This window comes from Panicum virgatum, chromosome 5N (assembly GCF_016808335.1).
Source record: "Panicum virgatum strain AP13 chromosome 5N, P.virgatum_v5, whole genome shotgun sequence".
In the NCBI taxonomy this organism is placed as follows: Eukaryota; Viridiplantae; Streptophyta; class Magnoliopsida; order Poales; family Poaceae; genus Panicum; species Panicum virgatum.
The window spans coordinates 36,616,649-36,624,893 of NC_053149.1; positions in this window are offsets into that span (position 1 = coordinate 36,616,649).

Here is an 8,245-nt window from a genome sequence, read left to right on the forward strand (position 1 = left end):
GTTGACAAAAGGTGGGAAAAGATATTTCATGACGTTAATTGACAATGCGACTAGATTTTGCTATGTTTATTTGTTGTGAACTAAGGACGAAGCATTAGACTACTTTAAAATCTATAAAGCTAAAGTTGAGAATCAACTAGAGAGAAAGATCAAGCGTCTAAGGTCAGATCGTGGTGGCGAGTATTTTCCCAAAATATTTGATGAATTCTGTGAGGAGCATGGAATTATTCATGAGAGGACGCCTCCCTATTCTCCCGAATCAAATGGGATTGCCGAGAAGAAAAACCACACGGTGACTGACTTGGTTAACTCCATGTTAGACACAGCTGGTCTTTCTAAGGCATGGTGGGGGGAGGCTGTATTGACTTCGTGTCATGTCTTGAATAAAGTTCCAAACAAGAATCAAGATCAAACTCCATATGAGATGTGGAATGGGAGAAAACCATCACTATCTTATCTGCGCACGTGGGGGGTGCTTAGCGAAAGTTAATGTGCGTATTCCAAAGAAGCGCAAGTTGGGACCTAAGACAGTGGATTGTGTCTTTCTAGGATATGCTCAGAGGAGCATTGCTTATAGATTCTTAGTGGTTAAATCTGAGATACCAGATGTGCATGTTGATACTATTATGGAATCTCGTGATGCAACATTTTTTGAGAATATTTTTCCTATGAAAGATATGCATAGCAATTCTAGATTTTTGATAGAGATAACTCCTCAACCTGTAGTACCTATCGAGTCTTCTGAACAATCCGATGAACATGAGCATGTCCTAGAGAAGGATGACAGTGAAGCTCCTAGAAGGAGCAAGAAACAAAGGATTGTAAAATCCTTTGGTGACAATTTCACTGTGTACCTTGTGGATAATACTCCCACGTCCATTGCAGAGGCATATGCATCTTCAGATGCAGATGATTGGAAAGAAGCAGTCCAAAGTGAGATGGACTCAATTCTTTCTAACGGAACATGGGAGCTCACTGAACGACCTTATGGCTACAAGCCAGTAGGATGTAAGTGGATATTCAAGAAGAAGCTTAAGCCTGACGGTACTATTGACAAGTACAAGGCTCGGCTTGTTGCTAAAGGGTACACACAAAAGGAAGGCGAAGACTTCTTTGATACTTATTCACCTGTCGCTAGATTGACCACTATTCGAGCATTAATTTCCTTGGCTGCCTCATATGGTCTTATCATTAATCAGATGGATGTTAAGACAGCTTTCCTAAATGGAGATTTGGATGAGGAGATCTACATGGATCAGCCTGATGGATTTGTAATGAAAGGTCAAGAAAACAAGGTGTGTAAGCTTTTGAAGTCTTTGTATGGGTTGAAACAAGCACCTAAGAAATGGCATGAGAAGTTCAACAGAACTTTAACTTATGCAGGCTTTGTCATTAATGAGGCTGATAGATGTGTGTACTATCGCTATGGTGAGGGTGGAGGAGTGATATTATGCTTGTATGTGGATGACATACTGATCTTTGGCACAAACATTGATGTGATCAATGAGGTCAAGTCATTTCTTTCAAAGAGCTTTGATATGAAGGATCTAGGAGAAGCTGATGTTATCCTTAACATCAAGGTTATTAAGGTTGAGAATGTGATTACTCTTTCACAATCCCATTATGTGGAAAAGGTCTTGAGTCGTTTTGACTATATCGACAGTAAGCCTTCTCCAACACCTTATGACCCTAGTGTGATGTTGAGAAAGGATAGGAAAATTGCCAAAGATCAACTGAGATATTCGCAGATTATTGGTTCACTTATGTACTTAGCTAGCGCAACGAGACCCGACATATCTTTTGCTGTGAGCAAATTGAGCAGGTTCATGTCAAACCCGGGTACTGATCATTGGCATGCACTTGAAAGGGTTATGTGATATCTAGCAGGTACTATGAGTTATGAGATTCACTATTCTGGGCACCCTGCTGTGCTTGAGGGATATAGTGATTCAAACTGGATATCTGACGCTGATGAGCTATATGCCACGAGTGGGTATGTGTTTACCCTTGGAGGTGGTGCGATATCATGGAGGTCTTGCAAACAGACATTTTGACGCGGTCAACCATGGAAGCAGAACTTACTGCTTTGGACACAGCCACTGTTGAGGCAGAGTGGCTGCATGAGCTCTGGATGGACTTGCCTGTGGTTGAGAAACCAGTGCCGGCCATCCTTTATGAACTGTGACAATCAAACGGTGATAGTCAAAGTGAACAGTGCTAAGGATAATGCAAAGTCATCAAGACATATTAAAAGATGACTGAAGTCTGTCAGGAAGTTGATAAACTCCGGAGTGATAAGTGTGACTTATATTCAAACAGACAAAAACCTGGCAGATCCCTTTACAAAAGGATTATCACGGAATGTGATAGATAGTGCATCAAGGGAGATGGGTATGAGACCCGTATAAGTTGCCACAGTGGTAACCCAACCTATGTGATCAGAGATCTCGTGAATTAGGACATGGGGAGAACAAGCTGATGGTGAACTGAGGAGAGTAATGGTTAAACCCTCTCTAAGAAAAGATGCAATACTCTCAGTTGCTGTAAGGCAGGTTGGCTATTTGACTTAATGTGTTTTTGTTGGCTCTAATGAGCAAAGGTGCTGTCCTACAGAGCATTCTTGAAAGAACACACCTATATGAGTCTGACTGTCTAATGTCGCAGTCTGTGAGATTTGGGTGATCTCTAGTAAACTCATGAAGAGACCAGGGAGTACGACGTATATGCTCCACCCGCGGAGAAGGCTACTGGCAGCCATGTACTGGTTATGACTTTGAGTGAAACTTGTTCGCACCAAACTTGCAATTCAAGGCGTAGTCTATTGTTCAAGTTGTGGATAAGTGTAGCTTGGAACTCTAGGTGAGAGTTCAACTTAACAGTCCTCACTAAAACACTGGTATATCAAACAGTAGTGAGAAACAGGCAAAATCTATAAATGAGTATTTGAGATTTGGTGGGGGATTGTTAGATTTAGGCTTGGCCCATATAAATAATCCTAATAAATCTCAAAGGCCCATTAGCGCTAAGAGGAGGTACACGATCTATTAGTCCCGTATTGCTAATGGACGAGGGTGTAGGGGTTTTTCTCCCTTTAAATACGGACCACCTCGCTCATGGAAAAAGTGCACCATAGATCGTTATACATAGAGTCCCCAAGGTTTGGGAATTCATAAAAAGATCTAATCTGAGTTAGGGTTTTGCCTCCTCTCGTTGCTGTGTCGCCACCGTAGTCTTCTTCATCCCGAGCGCCGGCGTGCACCGGCGAACGGGAGAGCATGTCTCCGGAACCGCTCGCTCTTGTGATCCTGCACCGGGAGAGGGCGAATAAGGTTTTTGGGAAGCGCTAAGCGCGACTGCTCATCTTCTTCGCCATGGCTCGTCCTCCGTCCAAGTTAGGAGCTGTGGCGTACCATCGTCTGCAACGCCAGTTGCTGCGCTCCGTTCAAAGGACCGTCTTCGTCTCGTCTGCACCTTTCGTCTTCCCGGCGGCTCCCGCACAGTACGTATTTTGTGATCAGATCTGTTTCATAATCATGTTTTCTGAGATCTTGTTTATGATATACGTACTGTCTAGTATATTAGAGTCATGCATGCTAGGTTTAATTCTCGTCATGATAAATCTAGTTCGGAATTTAAACTTACAGTTGTCTATTTTCCCAACACTATCCTTATTCACATCCTTGCCCTTGCCACCATTAGCTGGTGCGTTGTCCTATTGTGATCATCTCCCTTATTCTCTCCCCCAATGTCGTTGAACCCAGGTTCAGGATTATTTTCATCTATGTTCTCCTCAACACTGAATTAGAGTCCATAAAGATAATCCCCGATCACTACATCCACGAACTGTGGTATGATGTTGGGGTCTAGAACAAGCACTTGGAGGCGACATATATTATGTTTTCTTGTGAATTTCATATCTACTGCCTTTGACACGCCAAGGATTGAGCCGATCACCCAAATGATCACAAATTCACGCAGCTCCTTTGCCAGCACTGTGAATTGCACCCACACTTTGGGCATCACATACTTGACCTCATCACGACCCCTGCTTTCTTCAAATTTCAAAGTTGTTCCTGGGAATTTTGTATGTAACACACCCCACTCCACCATGCGCTGCAGCTCCGACCTGGACGGAAACACGGTTCTGAAAGTATTTGTACTGGTCTCCTCCACAATCCAACGCCATCCTCCTGGAACAACCTCTCCATCTCTAAAGTCACATTGGCCGATGTGAGTGGGCCTCCAGTTACTCTGATCACTGCTGTCTTGCACTCCACCTTGATCTTGAAATTTTCAGGTGGGTTGATATAGTAAAAGCTAAGACCTTCAACAACATAGCTGCATGGCATAGTGAAGGCAGTAGCTTTCTTTGTGTCGGGCTGTATCGAACGGTAGATGGGGCACCGTAGCAAGGCGTGCTCATCACAACACAAATTTCATAGTACAGCTCCGCTGTGCAATCATCCATCTTGTGGCTCTTGGTGTAGCACCGATAGCAATAAGGAGGCTTGCCGCTACCCTTCATAGCACCCTGCGCCGAAGAGTCGGGTTTATCTGCACTAGGTATAGCCTTTGATAAAGGATCAACCTGCTCAACCTGGCCTGTGGATGTGTTGGCCCCTGCAACCGTGGATGCTTGCATCGCCACAAAGGCCTGCTGCAACAAGGCCGCTGCCTGCGCGGTTTGTTCGGCAGATGCCGTTGCCATGCCGCCAGCACTAGCTTGGTTCTGTCCCAACTGGGTACTAGCGTTTCTCAAGTGTCCACCTCGGCCATTCCTGCCCATCAAGCCACCACGATATCGTCCTCCGAAACTGCGCCCACTGGATCGACCGCCCGGATTGCGATATCCACCATTGTAACGGCCCCTGCCTTGGCTATCATTGCTGCCGTCATAACCGGGATGAAAAGTAGGCTGTTGGAAGCCGCCACGGCCAACGAAGCCGGCCCGACCATTACTCCGTCCCCATCCCTGGTTAGCAGCAGCAGCACCCCGTTGAGCTCCTGGGATTGATCCGTTGTTCTCCATGGCAGAACGCGTGACTGCTATGTAGGAGATCGCGTATTTGCGAAAGACCGCGGAATGAGGAGCTCTAGGGTTGTGAGTCCTTGTGCCTGTATGAGAAAACAATGCGGCGAGACCAGCAGTAGGCCGATACGGCACCGATGGTCTGAGCCACATACGTTTTGGGCCTTTCGATGGATTGGGGCCCATCTCACATTTCAAATTTGAAAATAGCTAAGTAAAGGCCACCGTTGTTTTCGCCAAATCCCGCCCGAGATCACCGCATGAAGTGGATCTCGATGGCTGCAGCATCTTCGGCACCGGTGAGGCTCTTGCCGGAGTGGAAATCGTGGACGGAGAGACACGGATCCTTGAGTTACGAAGAAAGCAAGAAGATGGCTTACGACATACCTCTGCAGAAGCCAGCACATCTCCCAAAGTTAATGGTGGAGAGACTCTCGGTGCCGGAAGACGACCTCGCCATGGTCGACGATCCTCCCGATGGCGAACCATGGCATCGATGATTTTCTTGGCCATTGTACCTTCCTTCGGTTGCTCTACACTTGTGCAATCATCGAGCTCCTTCTTTGCATTCAACATCTGTGGGATTGTGAAACCCACCTCCTGCGCTCGCTTAACAAAATCCGGCGTATTAATCGACGCATCCGAATCAACATCACTGGAGTCCGATTCTGTCTCCAAAGCCCAGAACCGGGATCCACTGGAGTCCTCCCTTCCATGGACATGCGGGCCAGGTCTCGTCGTGGCTGCCTGCACCATCACAGAGACCCTCTTCATATGCTCCATGGCCAGAAAACGATCCTTCTTTGAGAGCGCCGCCTAATCCACCGTCGCGTCATTCTCCGACCGATGAGGTGCTGGAGCTAGCATGAGACGCTGGATCCGTATACGATTCCTCATGCCCCCATCATGAAGAGCCTAGCTCACTGCTGAGAGCACAGTGCGCCGTCAAAGCTGCAGGTCGGCAACCGCGCCGCCGCTCGGCGTCCGCCGGAAGCCGACCACCAGAGATGGTCGGGATCGACGATGCCGGCGCCGGTCGTGCTTCCCTCCCATGCATAGTAAAGTAGAAGTGATGAGTAGAAAACACATTTTATTTGCAGCACCATGTGCAAAAGCAAGCATAGCTACTGAGAGCAACTCCAACAGCTTATGTAAATGGATTTGATTAGGTAAAAAAGAAGAAAAACCTACAAAAACAAAATCTAACAGTTTATGCAAACATCCTCATTATCTATCCCAGTAGCCATTCCCGGTTTCTCGGGAGGCAAGGATACATGCCCGCTCCGATCGGTATCCACCTTGGCCCTCGCCCCTGGCCCCTCGGCCCGAGCTCTGAGCTCATCTTCGACGTCTCCCCGAGCTCCGACGTTGGCGGCAGCGGCCGAATCGGCGGTCATGACGGCTGAATCAACAGCGGCGGCGGCGACCGATTCGACGGCGGCGGCGGCCGATTCGACGACCACGCAGCTCCTCCCGGCGGGAACCTCCGGCACGAGCTCCCTCTCGGCGCCGAGATCCGCATGCGCGAGGCTGCGCAGCTCATCCCGGCGGGGACCTCCGGCTCGAGCTCCCCCTCAGCGCCGAGATCCGCGTGTGAGGCCGCGCAGCTCCTCCCGCGCGGGGACCTCCAGCACCGAGCTCGCCCTGGCTGTGCGGCTGTGGGAGGAGGGGGGCGGCACGACGGGAGTGGAGAGGGAGCTTGACGACGGGAGTGGAGAGGGAGGACAGAGGAGATGATGTGGAGGATGGGACACTGACAGGCGGGACCCACGAAAAGGAGAGTATATGAAGAGTGGGATTTAGGCTTTCTCCAACCATTCCCCCCATACAACTCCCCCCAAACGTACTATTTACTATATTTTACTACCTCCCTCCAAAAGATTCCTCCCCCTATAACCCCTTCTCTCCAACCATTCCCCCCATATCTATTCCCCCTATATACTATCACTCATTAACTAACTATTTATTTAACATTTTTGAATTTTAAAAAAATCATACAGTATTTGTACTGTCATAATACACATTATCATCGTGTTACGGGGCTCAAACGGGATTAATATCGCGAAGAAATGATGTGATTAAAGATATAGGGGGAGTTTCAACTCCCCCCATACGTGGGGGGAGTTTCATCTCTCCCCCTACGCAGGGGGCGCTTTAGGGGGAGCTGTTGGAGCGCTGCTCCCCCCAAAGCCCCCCCTACGTAGGGTGGGGGGAGCTGTCCGGGGCTCCGTTGGAGCTCGCCTTAACTAAGCTGTTGGTTCTCCAACCTTTTGGTTAGCTTTTTATTTGTTTACCTATTCTTTTACATAGTCATTTAGCTATGAATTTTATCTAATCTCTTGGAGTTGCTCTAAGATGGTACTGCTAGCACCCTGTCCTCCAACGTGTGGCACCTAGAAAAAGTGATGCTGGTGCTTTGGAGCACCCCCTCAAAGATCACGCTGGAGCTGCTCTAAAATTACTAGTATTAGAAAAGCCAAGATATTGAGATCATGAGGTGATCAAAAAAATTGAGGCATTGGATTTATAAAGTTTCGAAGCATCGCCATCCTCAGGTGCTCTAGGCTTTGATTATCGACGCATCACTGTAACCTCGTCTCATTCATCTTCAAGTTATGGATTCCTATTATGTCTTCTAAGGCTGCATCAACTTGATCTCTTGCTGGATGTGATAGAATCGCACTTATCTTGTCTTGATTAAGTGTTGACGCTTGCTGGAGACGGTTTTCAAGCCTCAAATTGATAAAAAATCATGAGAATTTCCATTTCTTACCCGTATAATTACCAAAAATAAGGCCAAAACCCACTATGCCTCTAGAAAAAAATGCAACGTTGAATTTAAGCTAAAATGCAGGTTGCAAGCACTTATTGATCCAAGGTAAAAATCAGCAACCAACCAGAGCATGACACGTATCATCACATGGATCAAAGACCCTACCAGAGCTGGAAACCGACCTACCCACGTACCAAAGGAGTAAGGGGACACATGGGAGCCCCTCAGTCGAAGCTGAGGTCGGTTGGCGCCTTGGCCTGCTCAGCTGACCAGGCCGGTCGTACGACCAGCCCATGGGCCCCACCGCCTCAAATCTTCGATGTGGCAGCTCCCCATTGGTCCCTGATGGCAGTTTGGCAAGGAATAGCTATAGCTCGGCACCGTGCACCCCCATGGCTCCCTCATATAAATATGAGAGGGGGTTGAGAATAGGGACCACCTCA